General features: G+C 39.1%; 1 protein-coding gene and 1 long non-coding RNA gene across 4 annotated transcripts in view; one reads left to right on the plus strand and one right to left on the minus strand.

The window, feature by feature from the left end:
- Ankfn1 (ankyrin repeat and fibronectin type III domain containing 1) overlaps positions 1-21,062 on the minus strand; it is a 328,779-nt gene that overhangs the window by 152,653 nt on the left and 155,064 nt on the right. For both annotated transcript variants that reach the window (XM_069993244.1, XM_069993243.1), the window contains exon 3: positions 2,938-3,072. The gene's annotated coding sequence lies outside the window, so the exon portion shown is untranslated. The remainder of the gene's footprint in view (positions 1-2,937; positions 3,073-21,062) is intronic.
- The window catches only part of LOC138807461 (uncharacterized), a 426,938-nt gene that overhangs the window by 152,139 nt on the left and 253,737 nt on the right, over positions 1-21,062 (plus strand). The window lies entirely within an intron of this gene.

The following is a 21,062-nucleotide window of genomic DNA, read 5'->3' on the forward strand; positions in this document are numbered from 1 at the left end:
GATGCTAATTGAAATGAACTCCAAGACATGGAAACAATAGCTCTTTTTTTTTATTGTTGACCTTGTTGTCGCCAGTATACTGTATCTAGTTCATCTTTTTATTTTATTTCATTTTTCTTTTTCTATTGGTTTAATCCCTGGCAATCACTGTCTTTGATTATGGTAGCATCTTGTATATACACTTACCTGATTTGGGGAAGAGAAAGGGAATAACAAAATGCTGAAAGAAGGACAAAGGATGACCCATTGCAACAGCGATACAAGACACTATGTTGGAAATGAACTTTACAACTTGGCATGGGGAGGGAAGATTGGGGGAGGGAAGGGATTGTGGCAGAGAAACAAAGGAATGGGTAACAATGTTCGACAAGAAATATACTCATTGCCTTACTCATGTAACTGTAACCCTTCTGTAGAGCATCTTTACAATAAAATACAAGAAATAAATTAAATTAAAAAACATAAAAACCTTATGAGAACTGGTTATATCAACTACAGCTTATGGCAACAGGAATGGAGCAGTCTGAACAGGTTTAGTGATGAAGGAGGTAAAATGGACCAAATAGGGATGGTGATTGGATAGAAAAATTTAGCAAACCTGAGGGTAAATTCTGTGGGCCTTGTTGATCAGCTGGGTGGATAATGGTTCTACCAATGATTGTATTTTTAATAAAGGGAATGTGGGGTGAACCATGAGTTTCACAGTCAAAGGAGAAGTGGGAGTCTGGTGTTCACATGTGACTCAAGGGCTTTAAAAAAAATAGAAGATATTGTCTAATCCAAGGATTCTGTGGAAAGAAGGCGATAGCTTGCCATAAATGCTGTGTACTTCTCTAATCAAAAGTGAAAAAATTATAAAAGAAGTTCTTATAATTAAGTATGAAGTAAAGAGAAAGCAGCATAGTTAATATAATGCAATAATTATAACCAAACAACCATAATGATAATTAATAAAGAATAATTATAATGCATTCACTTACAACAGGGTATCAGTGGCTTAAATTGTTATTCCCTCTAAGAATCAGTATATTTTCTAAAAGGCAGTCCTTTGTGTGTGTGTGTGTGTGTGTGTGTGTGTGTGTGTGTGTGTGTGTGTGTGTGCGTGCGCGCGCATGTGCATGTTCTGGGACTTGAAGACAGGTCTTAGATTGCTGTCCCTGACTGAGCTTTGTGTTCAAGGCTAGAGCTTTACTACTTGAGCCACAACCCCACTTCTGGCTCTTTGGGGTTAACTGGAGATAAGAATCTTACAGACTTTCATGCTGGCTTTGTTACTATGCTTCTGAGTGTTTCATATCCTTTAATTGATGGACAGGGCACGCAGTCCCCTGTCTCCATATAACTCTAGTCTGTGGATTTCTGTTGTATAGTTCTGGAGTATAGTGCATGGACAGTGACTTGTTATCTAGTGCACCTTTAACAAAAAGCTTATGTCTCATGAATAGATTAACTGAGCTTAGCATGTCTTTGAAGAAACAAAGGAATGGATGGAATGGAGGTATGGTGATTCAGGAAGCTAAGGGAATTTCCAAAGACATGAACTTAGTCTGAGAACCAGCAAAAATACCATAGTATACAATCCTGACATCTCACCAGTTATCCAACCAGTAGGCAATTCTATCCCCTTCCTGCTACAATACCTTTAGTTGTAAAATAACCAGTTCACTTGAGCAAGTGTTCCTTCTCTGTGATTGAGTGGCCTGGGGATTCTTTTTATTAGGCAAAACGTCACCCATCTCTCAGATTTCCTGACTTTGGTTTTTATTTAGAGAATCACGCTGTTCACTGTTCTAACATCATCCATCTTTGTCAGTAGCCAAGGCCCCAACTTCATATACCAGTGATATACAGCAGACAGAGTGCACCAAAGACATTAAACTCTATCACATTTATGTTGACTCTGAACTCACCAGAGATGGATTAATACTTCCATAAAGCTTTGTGGTAGCCAGACAAACAAGACTAAGGAGACTAAGGAGACTGGCTGAGAAAAGGTAGGAAATGCAATATCTTTCTCTTTCCCTTTTCTCCCTCTGTAGAGATCAGCTTCTATCATATTAGGAAATTAGGAAGTCAAGTGAATATGGGGATCTTTGGGACCCATCACAGAAACAAACTCATCCTTGATTTTCACTGGTCCTGCCTATGGCCATGGCCACAACCCAACACAAGTAGTAATGAACAGGATACTCGGGACCCAGTGCACCTTTCCAACCATCTATCTTTATGGATTAAAGAAAAGATTTAGGAACGTAAATAGAAAAATGGCAGTGGATGTGTGTCCACTGTGCTCCTTTTTCAGGTACCTCTCTATCACCATCAAGGTGTTATTTATGGACATACTCACACAGGATGGACAGAGTGCTGACAGTCTGTAAACTGGATTAAAACTCGTAGTATTCTGGGTTTGCATTCAGGACTTTTAGCCTAATTGGTAGATTTTGTCTTTATGCTACCCCATGAGTCTTTTATAGGTATTTTGGAACCTGACTGAAAATTGATTTTATGCAACAAAAAAGTAATTTATTCTTTCATAGTTAATGGTAATCAGTTATTCAGATACTTAATATGATTAAGCATGCTGCAAATAAAATGCCCAGTTATCACAAAATGGGGCTTCTACATCTCCCCCTCCTTATGGCTATACAAAGGTGTGTGTGTGTGTGTGTGTGTGTGTGTGTGTGTGTGTGTGTGTGTGTGTGTGTGTGTGTGTGCGCGTGCGCGTGCGTGCGTGCGTGCGTGCGTGCGCACGCCTTTGCAGACCATTGTTCTGTGTGTTTGGTTGCGTTCTTCCTGGACTGCCTGCAGCTAACTTTGGAAGATTCAGTTTTTTTGTATCATTTAAACTGCAGCAATTCAAAACACATTTAAAAAATCATCAGTGACTAAGAAATCCCCACATTCACATAAAGAAAGAGGACAATAAATCTGACTTACCACTTTAGGTTGTTCGGGGCAACAGAGGAACAAGTTGTTGGTAATTGTCCAGTACTTTCATTCAATAAATCACATTGGCTCTGCTTTCTCCTGTAGCTCAGCCTCTGCGCAAAGCAAGCAAGCCTCCTTCCTATTCTGTGCAAAGAATAAAATACGAACAGGATCACTACAGGCAAGAGCTGAAGTCCATGATCACTAAGCTATTCTTCATGCAAAATAGAAGAGCATACACAAAGCGAGGAGAGAGGGAAACGGTTTGGCTCCGTATCTAGGTGTATTCTTGGGACTGCAGCCCTTGGAGGGCTTGATTTCTCAAGCTTGTGTGTGTGTGTGTAATAAAAGGATGTCATGACTTCAATGTGTGTCTAGCCTACTATATATGTCTAGTCTACTATATCTGTGAGGACCATTTGGGTTTTAGAATGATATAAGCTGATCTCTACAGAGGGAGAAAATGGGGGAAATAATACTGAACTGGAATTGTCACTCATGAGTAAGGAAGGAGACAAAGTAGCTTTGCAATATATCAGTGGCAGGGGAAGAATTATCACTGGGTATCCAGCAATCTGACTACAGCTCCTCTGGGACCAGACAGCCTCTTATTTACCCCAACAGCTGCCCTGGACCAGAAGCCCACAGGTTGCAACCACATCTCCCTTTTCCTAAGGCACCTAAGCTGTCCCTTACACATTCGCAGCAGGAGTGACAGCCATGTTAGGAAAGGTCTAGATCATATTCCAGTCTGCTGAGCTTGAGCTCTGGTTTTGTCTGAGAAAGTAGTTTGCAGACATGGAATTCAGGATACCAGGAGGCTCAGTTACAGGAGGAAGATTCCAATGTTTTTCCTGTGGTTGCCACACATGTGTATACCTGGCTCCACTCATAGTGGTATGTTTTACATGCAAAATGAGTTTCCTAGAAAGCCACATTTGGGTGCATTTTTTAAAACGTTTTTCTTGTAAGTGAAGTATTTAATAATCTCACAGCTAAATATGCCAGGGAGGCTTTCTGATGGAGCACATACATGAATGCAATACATGCACAAACATGCACACACAAACATGTATACACACAGATACATCATACACATATGCATGCACACATGCACACAGATTCACAATTCAACACACAGAAACATACATACAGGTTCATGTGCACACATATACATGCACATAAATATATAAAGATAAACATATATATACATATATGCAAACACATACACACAAATAGGCACATACATAAATGCAGACATGAATGAATATATGCACATCCACATCCACAAATATGTATACATATTTACACACCCCTGCAATAATATTAAGGACCTTTCTAAAGCTCTATATACTCTGTCTGCCAAATGACTACTTAACTGCTATAATAACTTCAGATATAAGTTTGGACTCCTAGTTGTCACTGAGTCTAGTCTGTTTTTTATGTCTGCAACCAAATCAACCCCAAATGCTGGAATGTGACTTTGGTAAATCAGGAGTGTCTTGTCATAAGCAAGAGGGTGGAGTGCTAATCTTTGGCCTAGAAGATAACATCTTATTTTTCTGAAAATCTCTTCCTTTCTAGAGACATTGATCACCTCCCAGCCCCTGCAGCTCACTCACTCCTACAGGTAGATGCTCCTGAGCAAGAGCTGGGATCTGATAAAGAACTGTATCTCAGAAAATCTGTGTGTCTGAAGGGAGAGCTCTGGTTAGCGTTTCACAATTGTCTCACTTTTTCTATTCATATTTGAAAGGCAAAATCAGGAATGTTTCTCCTTTTCTGTTCTAGACCTAATTTGTCTCTATAGCATCACTATGAATAATCCAATTTAGGAATATACATGTCTTTGAGGGTCAGAAGACTATTTTGTTTTTTATCAAGGGTCATCAAAGGGTTAGGCTACACTTCACAGTGTAAGTTAAATGATTCCCAGGTAAAAAGGTTTACCCTAACGTCAAGAAAAACTGACTTGAATGTAGATTCCATTAGGATAAGCTAGGTAACTTTGAGTAACTCTATTAAGCTCAGGGACTGCCCATGGGGTTATGAGTTCAATCTGCCTTGCAACCTGGGGAATACTGCCTCTTGTCACAGTAATACTAGTTCCAGAAGCAGATACAAATATATAAAATATAAAATAACCCACCTATGTGTTTAGTATACACACACAAAACATGAATGAATATCATATTTAGATTTGAGTCCCTTCTTTCAGGGTACCTCATTCTGCATATGGAATTATTCCAGAATGCAAAATCTGAAGCACTTCTAATTCCAAGGGATTTGGGTAAAGGATAATTAATCCACTCTCAGGTCTGAGTCAGAAAACCCAATCTATAGCAAAGGAGAGTCATTAATACACACATTCATTCTTTAATCCATTCTTCAGCACACAGTTATTATATACTTAATAAGTCAGATACATTGCTGTATGCTTCAGTGTTAACCAAAGCCTGTTGATGAAGTCTAAAATCCTTGACATGCCTTAGGAAGATTCTTTACCTTCTGTTCCTGCTTACCACTGTAGCCTAATTTCTCACTACTTTTCCACTTTCACTCAATGCTGTCACCCTTGCAAATAGCTATCAGTTCTTGTACATATCAGACTCAACACCAGACTTTTGTCTATGATGTTTTTCTGCCTGGAGGCTCAGTTCTCTTTGATAACTTCCCTCACAGTTCATCGCAGAACAATCTCTAGTCTGCTATTCTAGTCTGAGGTACAGCAACGTATACTCTTTCAGCATTATATTGATTACAATGTATTACACTAGTTTAGCACCAGTCATTCTTATATATAAGCATTTAAATGCAGTCTCTTATTCACTGCTGTAGTTCCAGTATCTACAAAGCTCCTGGCACATAGGAAATATTCAATAAATATTTAGTGCTTTGTTGAAGTGCTTAGTATGTGTTTATTGAATGAATGAGAAACCCATCTCAAAGATTAATGGAGATCTCAGAATTGAAAGAAGCTTAAAGTTCTCTTGGTATGTCTAACTTTTCTTAGAGACCATCTACTGAAGTCTGGCTCCACTAACTAGTTCTCTGTTGATCTCAACCCAGACTGATTACACCCTTTTTCTCCCACTCCTATTCTGTTCACAGTATGTTCTTGCTTTTTGTTTTTCAGCTGTTTCCTAGAGTTTATTTCATCTCTACAAACTAGTATTCTCTTCAACTCCTAACATAAGCCTGCAATTATCTGATGCTTGATTCATTGAACAGCAAACATTTGAACAGGGTGTTAAATGATCAGTGTCTTGTTTTAGGAAAATTACTCTTTTCATTTCTGAGATGGGAAGGATGGGTCAGATGAGCCAGACAGACCTAAAGAGGACTTTAATTATGACTACAGCACAGACATGAGATCTAAAAGCAGACCTGCCCTTTCTTTCACTCCCTCCCTACCCCCCTCCCTCCAGTGTTCTCATTGGGAACACTGAGAATGTTTGTTCCATACTCAGAACTTCCTCTCCACCCAGTTCCACCTCCACATTAATTCACTTGCTTAGGTTACTTGTGATCGTGCTTCACTGATTAGATTAAAATAATTTAGAAGGAAGGGATTGTACTTTTACTTTGCGTCTTCCCTTCTCCCTTATACTTCTAGACCTAGTGCCTTGCAGATAGTAACTGCTCAATGAACATTAAGAAAGAAGACCATTTGTTGCATGCAAAGTGTAGACTAAAGCCCAGTGGCAGGGAGGGGGTACAAAGGAGAATGAGGTATCTTTTTGAAGGCAGAAGATGTGTGCTTGCCTCACATGCATGAGGCCCTGGGTTCGATTCCTCAGCACCACATAAGCAGAAAAAGCTGGAAGTGGCACTGTGGCTCAAGTGGTAGAGTGCTAGCCTTGAGCTGAAGAGCTGAGGGACAGCACCCAGGCCCAGAGTTCAGGCTCCATGACTGACATGACAAAAAAAAATAGAAAAAAATACAAGACAGAATTAAAAAAGTACCATGAAGAAAAATAAGAGCATTATGCTAAGGGATAATAAAAGAATTGTCACTGCTTTCTGGAATGCTTAGGGAAGATTTAGAGAGATTACATTTGCTTTGGACCACTTCTGAAGGTTGAAAAGGTTAAGGTGTGTAGCTCAGTGGACTTGGAATGAATGGCCATGGGATGATATGATAGAATTTGCCTCAAGAAGTAAGCAAGGGCTAAAAATCAAGGAGGATTTGAATACTGTGTTAGATTGTAGACTGCATGCTATCTGTGACAGGGATTTAAGCACAAGTGTGTTCCTATACCGAAATAAGATCTCTATGGTCTAGGCAGGATGGACAATGAACTGATGTGGTAAGAACCCAAAAGTAGGAAGACACTAGTGGTGAGTACCTGTAAGAAATAAATTGAGCAATGAAAAGTGGTATACACTATGGAGGTAGGATTTATAGGACTTTTTACTTGTATAGGTAGGGATAGGAGAGGATGAGAGAGACATATGGAAAGAAGCTGAAGGTAGCTTTGAAAGTTTTAGTCAACAAGGTTTAGTTCTAGGTTCTCCTGTTTAGTTGTTTTACATGTCTGTTTTTATGCCAATATCATGCTGTTTCTGGTGTTGTGATACTTCCAGCTTTGCTGATCTTGCTCAAGAATGTTTTAGCCATTTGCTATATGCATACATGAAAATAACACTACAATCCAATAATATATCTATGCATATGTTATTCATCATAATAAAAAGATAAAACCATGATAAGTGTTAGCCTATGTGATACTAGACGATGGCACCCTTTATGATTTCACGACATACAAATAGAGATAGTATGGGCATTCATGGCTTGGTGTGTGCTGTTTTTTACAGAAAAGAGCAGAAGGCTGAATCCCTGGAGCCATAAGACCTAGACTCCTCTGATGAGAACTCAATCCAGGCAGTGAGGGCAAGCTGCCTGAAACAACCTTCATGGTCCTCTGTAGGGGAAATGGGTACAATTTCCTTGGAAAGAGCAGTTCACTGTTCAATATGATCATTTCCAGTCTCCTTTTAGAGTTGCTTTGGACAGAACTTAGGTTAGGTAATAGGAGGTTTGAGCTTGGCTCCTCTGGCTGCTCTTTACCCACTGTGTGACCTTTGGCAAGTTAATTATTTTATTTCCTCATGGGTCCTTCATTTTACAAGTGGGGCCAGTTGAACTCAAAGGTTCCTGATAGTGTACTCTTCTTTAGATTTTTAAAATGAAACAGCTAGAATTTCAAAGTTCTTGTGAAATTAGGCCAAGGACCACCAATATCAGAAACTAGGAATGCCCACTCTTCTCCCAAAATCCTTCTGATAGCGTGGAGAATGCCCATACATCATTGCAAATGCATGTCTGCCCTGTGGTTAGTTGCATGTGGTTTGTTTGTAGGACATAAGTTTAAATTGATCACTTTTTGATGGCTATTTTCTAACAGTTTTTCACTTTTTCAGCAAAACTTTTTTTTAAAGGAGTGCCTTTTCATCCTAATCTCAAAATTAAATTACAAGAAGAAAGTGGCAGTCCCTTACTGTGGTCAGCAAAGAGGCTGGCCAGCCCACTTCCGTTCTGTAATCTCTTGACCTTCCTTAGGGCGAGGCTGCTCAGTAATGTCTGATTCTTTTTTTTTTCTTCACAAATAAAATGTGCTATTTATCGAGAGCAGCTAAAAAGGGGACAAAAAATAGGAAAAGAAAACGAACACCCCAGGGTGTATCTGAACATGCTTATTATGTGCAAAGTTGTTAGTAATGAATGTGACAATCTTCCTCCTCCTCCCTCTCCCTTCTAAGCTCCAAAGAAGAAAGAAAGGGATTTGGGGAGGGCATTGGCTATTCAATCCAAAGCAGACCTTTTCAAAAGGTGCAGACTGTTCATAGCCGTGTTATTTCTTGATTATTTTGTTTTAAGCCCCAGTTGACCTTTGAAACTCAAAGTAACAGTCCCCAAATACCCTGAGAAATCATTTGCAAGTTTTTCTCTACATCTTGGGAGCCTAGACAGATGACATTCAAAAGATTTTAGAAAGAGATGATCCATATACCCTTGCAGGAGTTGGTGACAGAGTGTTTATCTGAACTAATCATGTGAGATTTTCCAGTGTTGCATTTTTGAGAAGCAAGATTCTCTTAAGAAGGTTTCAAAGACTCCCCTGAAAGCTTTCCAAGAAAGGCTCCATGCGCCTCTCGGCAGCCTCTTGCTGGGCTAGAGCTCCAGTGTGATAATCAGAGTCCGTGTGCCTGAAAAGTCTTCTTGTTCTGCCTGCCACCCTCTCAGTCATCATTAGAATTCTCCAGCTATGAATCCCCTATTGTCTGTAGAAGCCCAGGATCCCCCACACCATGCCGAGGAAGGAATGCGAGCCTCCTAGGTCTGGCTTTCAGTCTCAACCTTATCCAGCAGGTCACAAAGCCCCATTTATACACAGCTCCAAAGTTTTATCATAATTCTTTATCGACTCAGCACCACATATCCTCCAGAGTAGTCAGGAGACGTTTGGTAATGAAGCCCATTTATCCTCATTTTCTCAATTGGCACACTTAAAGTTCCAATATTTATGTTCACACTGTCCTAATTTTGGATGTCAAAGATACTCTACTAGACAAGGAGCATTGCCCAAGAATAATTGACCCACATGGAAGAGTTTGCCAGAGTCTGATGCATGATGTGGTTTGTCATATTACCAATCATTGCATCACAAATAGTTACTTTTAACAGTTCAGTGGAAAAATATTAGTAAATGCTGCCACCAATTAAATGCCTTCCGTGTGCCATGCAGAAATATCACCGAATTCTCACACTTTGCAAAATAGGATTATCCACTCTTTATTGATGGGGAAATTAAAGCTCAGAGAGATTAATTAGCTTGTTTATGTGCACTTAGGGGTGAAGCTGCGACTCAAACCCCGGCCTCCAGGCTGCCAAGCTCATGTCATTATTTCGACTTCATTCCTTTGCCTCTTATCAGGAATACATTTTGTGAATTGCTCTAAGTGAGTAGAACAAACTTCTTTTTCATCTCTAATCTATTAAGACTTATGAGGTTAAGGTTATTAAGATCCTTTGGCCAACTGAATAATGAGATCTACTCTGATAAGCATTAATACAGTATCAGGTCAGAACAAGAATTTGTAGCATATATTTCACCTATCAATAGGTGGCAGTATTCGCCTAAATCTCTCCAAGAGGAGTCAGCCCAGGTAGTTTCTCCTTATGCGCTATCCCTAAGGCCATGTGTATTCTTTGATGTCCTGGATTTGGTCATAATAAACACTGTGGACAGTAAATGGGTTGCTACTTGGCCGCAGTCATGCTTCTTTACCAGGAGATTGGAACTTTAGAGAGGTTTAGGTACAGGCCTGTGATCCTTTACAGAGGCATGGGGATCCTTGTCCATGTATACCACTCATTTTGGCTTTTTTGCTGGAAGCTGGGGAGAGGCTTCTGTGAGCAAGTCAAAACAAAACAAAACAAAAAGCAAGAAAATATTTTGTGTTTTCATCTGCTTTAAGAATATTGTGCATAATTCTCAATTTTAAGATGAAATGGTTAATACCTTAGGGCTTGATAATTCATAAACCAGAGAAAATTTGCTCAGGTTAATATAATAAAGCAATTAAAAGGCCACTAGATCATAAGAATGTCACTAACTGGCAGGCAAAACAGCCGATAAGGTAAAATGTTCAGTACATAAGCCAAAGGGGTCAAGTGGATAAACCAAAATGTTGAAGCTGGGCGCCTTTGGTTCACACCTGCAATCCTAGCTACTCAGGGGGCTGAGATCTAAGGATTGTAGTTCAAAGCCAGCTTGTGCAGGAAAGTCTGTGAGACTCTTATCTCCAATAAGTCACTCAGAAAACAGAAGTGGCCCAGTGGCTCAAGTGGTAGAGTGCTAGCCTTTATCTGAAGAGCTTAGGTACATCATTCAGGCTCAGAGATCAAGCTCCAGGACTGACCAAAAAAAAAAATGTTGAAAGATAAATGACTGATGAATTTTTGGTAGACCTTTTCTTCTTTGCCTAGGTTTTCTCCCCCTACCCCCCCATCTTTCTTTTTTTGGGAATTTTTTTAAAGTGGTACTGGGGCTTGAACCCAGGGTTTAGTGTTTGCACTGAAGGAACTCTACTATTCAGCAACTCCAGCCCCACTGTAACTGGAATGATAGGCACACGTCACCACTCTCAGCCTTTTCTGTTGAGGCAGCGTTTTGTAAACTTTTTACACAGTATTTCTGATCTAAGCCTCCCAAGTAGATAGGATTAAAGGCATGAGCCACCGGCACCTGGCCAAAGAGAATCTTCATGTCAAAAATAATCGTAGTTAAAAGTATTAGTTTAGCATCAGTTTGGAGCTGCCAACAGGAGCCTGCCCAGAAGAACTTAGATTTGTAAATTTTTTTTAAAAAAGGTTTATGGTAGATGAAAGGAAAACAGAAAAAGCTGAACATTTTTTACATCTTTGTGCTGACTTTTCCCATTTTCTATCAAGATACTTGGAACTTTATCAAAGATAAAGGAACACTTAGAAATCAGATGAGTTGTCACTCTCAGAACTAAAGTGTTGACTCAAGTAGAATTCTCAGGAGGCCAGATTCTCTTAAAAGAATTCAAATTGGCTAGTGGACTGAGCAAAGTGCCTTTGAGACAGCAAATCCAGTTATTCCTGTGTCTCCAAATAGACTGGCTTTCCCTATCTCACTGTGGTATTTGTTACTATTAGCACTCTCAGTGAAGCTGCTGTCCTTTAGAGATGTGCGGTATCTATTTTGCATACTGGACTGAAGTCTCCATGAGGCAAGGACTCAGTTTCACTGGCCTTTGAATTTCCTCTTTTGCTCCTGGAGGGGGCCCCTTTGAATGGTAGGCAATTCTCAGTATGTACATATTAAACTAAGTGAAATTAAAGTGGAACTTGGAAGAATACATTTTTATCCAAACTTTTTTTAAAAGAAAAATTGTAGCTTGGGTATCTTGACAACATTTGGACCACATTTCTTCTTTTTCATCTAGTTTTTCCATTTCAGATAGTATTTGTGACTGTAGGTACATCATGGCAAAGCCCACTTTACCCCCTAAAATCAATAATTAATTAATATATGTTCTTGGCAAGGCCATCTTATTTTTGTAGAGGGTCTTAATCATAGGAAGGTTAAGTGCAGAGGCAGGCACAAAAGCAGTTACCAAGGATATTAAGTGACCCACATAAACTGTATCATTCCAATCAGTGATATTTCCTGCCTTTGTGGTGTGAACGCCCAATTCACATGAAAAAGCCGAACACAGCAATGCTGTTTCCTAGTGGTAACTATCATTGTTTTCCATATTAGGGCAGAGCTAAACACAAGGGGAGACAATCATCTTAAAAAGCTTACAAAATAATATTCATCCCATTAAGCATATCAGGAGATATTGCCATGCTTGGGAAATAAATTACCCAGCTGAGTATTACAGCATAATGAAGTTGTCAACAGCAACAGTGCAGCTGTAGATTGTCTGTGCTGGCCATTCAGGACACACAAGGAAGGAAATCATTGTCATAATGCCCACTACATTCCCAATCTTGGCCCCAGCCATGGTTATAAACCTAATACCCCTAGGCACACAGGAAAATGCCAATAACAACAAACTAGGAAGAAAGAACATCCTCTTCTGCTAGTCACTCTAGTTCCTAGCATGGCTGGAACCTCTCCCCTCCTGCCTCTCCAATCTGTCATCTTCTTTAAAAAGAAATCACCATGACGAGAGTGGAAATGGATTCTGGCCTTCCAAGCAAACATTTCCTGATAGGTTTTCTTATCTTTTCTTGACTTTCAAACAAGCAACAGTCCAGCAGACTTTAATCATACCTTTCCTCAAGAGTCAAAGGTGAGGGCAGGTGGAGTTTTCTTTTGTGAAGAAAAATCTAACTAGATTGATTTTCAGTGTTTCTTGACTACAACTAGAGTCTTCTAGAAGATTCTTTTAGTTTCTTTCTTTAAAGAATGTTTATTGTACAAGGGGCTTTCAACTCAACATGTTCATTTATGTGTTCAATGCATCTTGATCAGTATCACCCCTTCCATCATTCTCTCCCATCGCCATCCCATTCCCACTGTTCCAGGTTCCATTTTCACATATGTACATTGACTATTATGCCTATATTCAATTATTATTTCTTTCTTCATTCATTTTCACTGCATTCCCTTAACCCATATCCTCCCCATAGACAAGACATATTTCAGCTTTCTGTTCTTTTTTTAAGCTATTAATTATTCAAAGGGTTACTCCATGGAAGCCTATCCCTGAATATAATATCCTTTAGTCAGTTTGATCCTATATACATGCATATGGTTCTGTATGTGTTTTCATATGTGTTTAAATTTTAGGTCTACCTTCTATATATGGGAGAAAACATGTAACTTTTTTCTCTCTGACTTACTTCACCTAACGTATTTGTTTCCTAAGATCATCCATTTCTCTGCAAATGATAGAATATTATTATTCCTGACACATAAATAAAATCCCATTATCTAATCTAATATCATCTATCTATCTTTGTATCAGTCTATAATAATTTCTTGATCCATTTGTTGGTTGTCGGCTGTCTGGGATGTTTTTAAAACTTCGCTCTTGAGAATAATGCTTCAGTGAACACGGATGTACAGTGCCTTTATTGTATTCTTGCTTGTGGTCTTTTGGATAAATGCCCAAGAGTAATAGCTGTGTACTAGAGGGTAGTTATATTTTAGTTTTTTGAGGAATCTCCGTCCTGACCTCCATAGTAGTTGCACTAGCATACATTCCCATGAACAGTATAATGAGGTTCTCTTTCCCCCCACATTCTTGCCAGCATTCGTTGTTCCTGTTTTTTTTAATCTTGTTTTATTTATTTTTTAAAGGGAGAGTCTTACATTTATTGTATACTATGTTTATATGTGTATGTGCTTGTTTTGAATGGTGGTATCTTCTTTGTGTGTGTTTAGAAATAAACCCAGGGCCTCACAAATGCTGAATAGCTTCTCCACAACCAGCTATACCCCTAGTTGTTGGGTATTATATTTGGAGATATAATGTACTATAATGTTCAATGTTATTTTTATTTGCGTTTCCTTTATGGCTCGGGACATTGAACATTTCTTTATGTATTTTTTAGCCATCTATGCACATTTTTTGACACCTTCAACTCTTGTCTCTATTAAGAGGGGATCAAACTAGATGAACTGATCCTGCTTCCAGCCCTCATGTTATTATGATACCAAGAGGCAAATGCAGTACCTAGTTCAGAGAAAGGCATGTTTGTTACAAATTTTTTATTTCTGCCTAGCTACTCTTGGGTTATTTGGATATGTGGTAATATTTCAGAGTCAATCTATGTGACCTTTCTTTTTCCATTAGGTGTTGAAACTCATTTAAAGTATTCTTCATTAGGAAAGCTTACCTTTCCTCTCTCTCTCTCTCTCTCTCCCTCCCTCCCTCCCTCCCTCCCTCCCTCCTTTCTTTCTTTCTTTCTTTCTTTCTTTCTTTCTTTCTTTCTTTCTTTCTTTCTTTCTTTCTTTTCTTTCTTTCTTTCTTTCTTTCTCTCTCTCTCTCCCTTCCTCCCTCCCTCCCTCCCTCCTTTCCCTTCCTTCCTTCCTTCCTTCCTTCCTTCCTTCCTTCCTTCCTTCCTTCCTTCCTTCCTTCCTTCCTTCCTTCCTTCCTTCCTTCCTTCCTTCCTTCTTTTTTTGTTGGTTGTGGGGCTTGAACTTAGGGGCCTTGGTGCTGTCTGTGAGCTTTTTCACTCAAGGACTCTTTTGTGCTTTACCACTTTGAGCCACAGTGCCACTTCTGGTTTTCTGGTGGTTAATTGGAGATAAGAGTCTCACAAACTTTTCAGTCTGGGCCGGCTTTGAATTGCAATCTTCAGATCTCAGCCACCTTGAGTAGCTAGGATTATAAGTGCGAGCCCTCACCACTCAGCAGGAAAGCTCACTTTTTACAATAAACAGTGAACGTAGATTTGCCTTACAGTAACATACCCCTGCATCTATTCTTGTTGTCTTTCATGGAGCATACACAATATCTCTGTTGGTGAGCCTGGATAGTTCATATTTGCTTACTAATACTTCAGCTGTCCTAAGTGAGTCCATGGTGGATGGTGACCTACAGGAGGAATCTATGGAGATTTGGTGGTCAGACAAGGCACTGAAAAAGCTCTCCAACAGCTCACTTCCACTTTTTTTCTCCTGAGTAACAATCGGGTTTGTGTAAACCTTCCCAGCAGCTATTTCTATTTAACACTTGTGTCCAGACTTCCATTGAGATCCAAATTTACAAAGGGTCCTCTTACCTTTGGTAGATTGCTAAGAATACAAATCTCTAAACAGACCTTCCATCTTTCCCAAACCCTCTCTCCCCATTTGTATTATGGCATAAATGTTCTTTAGATGAAATGTAAGTGGCTAGCTTGTGACTCAGTCACCTGCCCAATTGGTCACCTTTTTATCCCCATAGAAGTATCTCATCAATTTGACCTAATGGAAAAGCCTCCTTTTTTGATGCAGAGAGTATCATGGTGAGAATTCAGAGTGCTAAGGTAGGGGAGAAGCAAGGAAGCTGGTTATATTTGCACACTCAAGCATAACATTGATGATGTTAGTTGTGTGATAGAAACCAGGAAATATAAGGCAGTCCACGCTGTTAGTTAAATAGGACTGTAAATGCTACTTTGCCTACTAAGATTATGGTCAGCAAAACGTAACTGAGAAAAAATTTTTGTTCTAAAAATGCTAGCCAGGTTTGCTGTACAAATGTCAGGGACAGCTAACCCTTTTCCACATAGCAGCAAATGACATTTGATGAATGGGAAAAGAAGGAAAACAAAAATAAAGTTCACAGAAGTTGAATTTATATTTTTAGAGAAAGCTAGAAAGATAGATTCCATCTCTACTATTCTAGGCTCACCTCTACAGACAGGCCTGGTTCTTTAGCTTTCTGTCTCCTGTTTTACTTCCCCTTCTGCACACTGAATTCCATGAGGGTAGACACAGTAGTCTAAGTTGGATGCTTGGCTATATTTTCAGATTGCTTTGCAGAGAGATCTCTGTCAAGTACTCAGTGTAATTCTTCAACATCATCTGAACCACTGAACAGACACTTTACCAGAGAGCAAAGCATTGAAAAGAATGAGAGGTTTAATGGCTTACTTTGAAAAGAAAGGAAAGACATGGGGTTTGGCCTATTCCTCAGCTTTTCAATACTCAGACTCAATTATTACCTGTTGTTCCTTCAGTACTTCACCTTGAGTGACAAGAAAAGGTAGAGATTTTCAATGACCTTCAACTCTAAACTGTGTTAGTCAGAGCAAAGTAGAACAAAACAATTCACGGGAGCAACAATGACAAAAATACCCCGCAAAAATCCAAAAACCAAAATTTACACTATATATCCACCATTTACCATCTCTGTTAGGTAAGTTAGTGAGAAAATCATATACTCAGGATCATTCATACTTCATCAGCCAAGTATTAACTTAGTGTAATGTGGCATATGGACAAGAAGAATTGTGATTATCTGAACTGATTGAATTAAACAAAATGGTTGAAGAGAGTCAGGTGTCCCTGAGAAGTACGCGTGTACTTGAATAAGAAGAGCTTACTTTGAATGTGATGTCACTGAGACCGAAATAGATCCATAGATGAGTTCATCAGGAATGACACAAGACCTGAGCATAAGAGTAAAATAGTTTTGAGGTCTATTTGGAAAAAAATAAAGCAAAACAGTATTGCTTTCAGTTAGCCTAAAATTATTCCTCTTCTCTTTTTCTAAATCTGTGCCTTTCACTATTGAACTCTTATCTGAAAGGCTTTGAATTTCATGATGTTGCAGAATGTTATAAAATGTTGTGATCATATTCTGAAATTGTAATTACTAGCCCAAGCTGAGGATCCATTGTAGGGGCAAGTTTGGATATGAGAGCTCAGTTACTACTTATTTCCTGTGGCAAGTCACTTGATCTGAATTTTAATTTTCTTGTCTATAAGAAACCACCTTGCAAAAGGCTTGAATGAACAAATCAAAACAAAAGATGTACAAAGTAGCTGAAATACACACAAAAGACAGCATGATTTGTCACTAAAAAATTAACAAGATAAAACCACAAGGAGGTACCAGTTTACCTTCAGCAGAATGGCTAACATCAAGTGTTGGTGAGGGCTTGGAACAACTAGAATACATGTGGGATGCTGATGAAAATGTAAAATTACTTTGGATAACTCTTTTCCAGTTTCTCATAAAGTTAATGTATGTGCTTTATAACTCAGCCTTCTACTTGGATTTTATACCAAAGGAAAAGAATACACACAAAAACAATCACCTAAGAATTCTGTAGCCATGTTAGTTTTACTGTTTTGATGGAAATAAAGCAGATATTATCAATAAGTTAATAAATTATAGAATCTTCATCCCAAGGACTATTATCCACCATTCAAAAGAAATGAAATGCTGAGATACATAGTAATATGAATAGATGCATCTCAAAATAATCATATTGGAAAAAGAAGATTGAGAGGATAGGACATAATCGTGGACAGTGGCAGATGGAAACTTTCATGTTGAAAATGTTCTATATCTTGATTAAGGTGGTAGGTGGATGTACACAGATATTGAAACATCCTAGCAAACACAAAAATCTATTCATTTTGTAGTATGCAAAGTATTACTTGTTAGTTTTAATTATTAGTTTTCAAAAAGCCTGCTCTAGCTACTTTATATAGAGATATTGGTAGATCAAGTAGTTAGATTTGAAGAAAATGTAAAACACAAAGCAAACCAATTATTATGATCAACTATAGAGTAGGGTGTGCATATATGGAAATGTACATCTGGAAGCCAAGCACAAGATCCTAGGATTCCAGACTTTAGCCCAAAGACTTAGAGAACAGGACTGAGAGCCATCCCTAGTCCCCCTCTTGGCCTAGGTTGCTACTCACCCACATTATGTCTTTGTGAGATTCAGACCAAAGAACCTCTCAGTTCTGATTAGCATTGCATAGTGTATGGAGAGTGGAGCCTGGCTGCATTTCAACCCCTTTACTTCCTGGGTCAGGTTCTTTTGTACCAGAGAGCCCCTGTTAAGAACTTTGCACACATTGTTCCAACTACCCAGACACTTGTCCCTGTTTTCACGTGCCTGGCCCCTTTCATTCCTCTGATCTTGGAATTAATACCATTTCCTCTAAGAGGAAGTACTTTTATTTCATCCCTATTAATCTCTGTCTCAGCACCCTGTTATTTTTCTAAAAGGACAAACTCCATTTATAATTGTTCTTTCTTTACCTGGTCTTGGTCAATCTCTCCCTTCTGGACTGAGTTCCTTGAGAGTAGGAAATCTCTGTCCCTTGTTTATTATATTCTCCAAGGTCTGGCATAGTCCCTCACACAGTAGGAGCTGTATGAAGTGTGACAAATGACAAAATCAGATGTAGTTTTGAGGATGTGTGAGGCTAGAAGCCAGTGACTTTCCTATTGGGTGATCAGGAAGCAAAGGCTAAACACCGACAGTCCAACAGGAAACAGAAGGTTCAGAGAGAACTGTGGAGGACTAGGAATATAGCTGGTAGGGCAGTTGGGATTAAGAGAGGGACATTGAGAAAGTGAGAGTGAAGAGTAGTAGAAGCATCTGTGTTAGGGATTCAGCAGTTAGGGATGAGGACCTGGGCATGGGAGAATGGGTCAGAGTTGACAAGTAGAAAACTGAATAGGTGCTGAGATTGTCTTCCTTTTATGTCCTGGGCCTAAAAGTATAGAGACATTCCTGTACTACATACAGGTTTAAGTCAAAACACCTCTGTGTGGACTGGATAGCATTTTTTTTTTGTTGTTGTTGGTTGTGGGGCCTGAATTCTGGGCCTGGGCACTGTCCCTCAGCTCTTCAGCTCAAGGCCAGCACTCTACCACTTGAGCCACAGCGCCACTTCTGGCTTTTTCTGCTTATGTGGTGCTGAGGAATAGAACCCAGGGCCTCATGCATGCTAAGCAAGCACTCTACCACTGAGCCACCTTCCCAGCCCCAGCATAGCATTTTTATAGGAGAGAAATAGCACAGGAAACAAAAGTGTTATCACCTTTTGAAAGCCATATACAGTACTATTCAGAATGTGGCAGGCCATCATGGTCATGTCCATGGTCCCTGTTGGGTGATAGAAGAGATGGTTGGGAATAACTACATAGAAATAAGATGTTCTGGAATGCTCTTTCCCCTTAGAACCAAAGTTTCACATGGACTATAAATCTAAAAGGAAGATTGGCAGAGGGTTGTAGATTCTAGGAACGGAGAGTAGATCATAAGATTACCACATAAAAACATCATAAGAGGACTACTTGCAGACTCTCTATACCCATAATTCTTTTGAGATCCATAATTACTCTGTGAGGAGAGGTTGGAGGGGAAGCATCTGGATTTACAGATGAGAAAAATGAGGCCCAAGTTTCATAGCTAGAAGGTGGAAGAGCCAATACTTTGTAAAGCAAACAAGTAATAAAAACAGCACAAAACCCAATGTACCACCATCATATGAACACAGATTAAGTGCCTGCATTCTGCACTACTTTCAGCCACAAATGCTTACTGATGAATAATATTAGGCTAAGAGCAAAATTATCTTGAAATTCACAAAGCATATTATTAACAGAATACCAAATGAATCTCCCACTAAGATAATCTTATAGTAGAACATGAGAGACAGGTCACACAAATAGATACATGGTTTTTTGACACATAATTTTGCCTTTAAGAAATGTAGCAAGGATTATAAAGTAAAAATATTTGCTTATCCATTTTACTATTAATTTTCAAAGGTGAAGGACAGTCCCTAAATATCTGAGAAATCCCTTAATGAACTGTCATGGTTAATTGATTAAACTTCCTTAAATTCTTCTTAACTAATTGTATTGTGGATCTCCATTACTTTTTTTTTCTCCCTGATTTGCCATTAGGTCACCATTCCTTCTATACTCATGACTTTGGCTAGTTTGATTCTAACCAGTTCTAAAGTACCCAGTGAGAGTGCATCATTCCCCATCTTGGTGATGGCTTAGGCCATGTGTCCCAAGCCAGACTCATGGGAGTCAGCCTCAGAACATTCCCAGTGTTTATGAGAGGAGTTATTTATATGATTTGTGCGGGTCAGTGCAAAAATGGAAATGTGGATGTTAAAAAGTATGAAGCAATGTGCTACTAAAATATAAAACTTTTCCTTACTGATACTGAATCAGTAAGTGATTTCAAAAGTATCAATGGACATTTAAAAAATATTATGGTGTTTGTATATCACCCTTGCCAAGACTGTTAGAAAATGGTAGATACCTGATTATAGTAACACTGTGTATGATTTGAGGGTGTGTGTGTGTGTGTGTGTGATATGCTGGATATTGAACCCAGAACCTGTGCATGCTAGGCAAGCCCTCTAGCATTGAGATACACTTCAGCCCATCTATGATTTATCAGTTGTATAAAATCTGACATGTTCAGGACTGGTTATCTTTTGGCAGTTGTTTTCTGTTATTATCTAAGATCCAAAATAAATGTCACTGCATTTTCAGTGCCTGGTTTGGTGTGCATATTCCATAGATGGTCTCATCTCTTAGTTGTTGTTTAGCCCTCTAGGCCCAGCATCTCACTGCTTTGTCTCCACCATCATCTAATTTATTGATGGAATGAGGTCAGTTTTTCTCTATCTACTCTATTTTCAAATGCAATAGCCAGTAGGGCATTCCTTAATTGGATCTCTGATTTGCAACTTTGGTTTTGGTAGTGAATATCCCTTTGAGTTTTTGGTTCCTGTGGCAGAGAAAGCTTCAACTCAGGCCATGACATTATAGAGTTCTGGTGCCATGGGGTTAAAATAGAGTGGGATAAGCCAGCTAAGTACTTTCAGAGCATTTAAGATTAAACTGAGCCATTATAATTGATCCCAAACTGTTAGATGGCATATACTGTGAGACTCTGCGACCTTTAATGTCCAGATTCAGTCCAGTCTGGCAGTGAACATGCTTCATAAAGGGGACAGACAAGAGTTGAACCCTAGCTGATGTAGAGAAGACCATGTGGCTTTCAACATGGATTTGGTATACATCAAACAGTCCCAAATATCCTCATTTTCAGAGAAGAGGTGGCACCAATGCCTAGGCCATTTCTTCCTATACTGTGG

Source organism: Dipodomys merriami, unplaced genomic scaffold (genome assembly GCF_024711535.1).
Source record: "Dipodomys merriami isolate MVZ:Mamm:240054 unplaced genomic scaffold, mDipMer1.0.p SCAF_42, whole genome shotgun sequence".
NCBI classification, from domain to species: Eukaryota; Metazoa; Chordata; class Mammalia; order Rodentia; family Heteromyidae; genus Dipodomys; species Dipodomys merriami.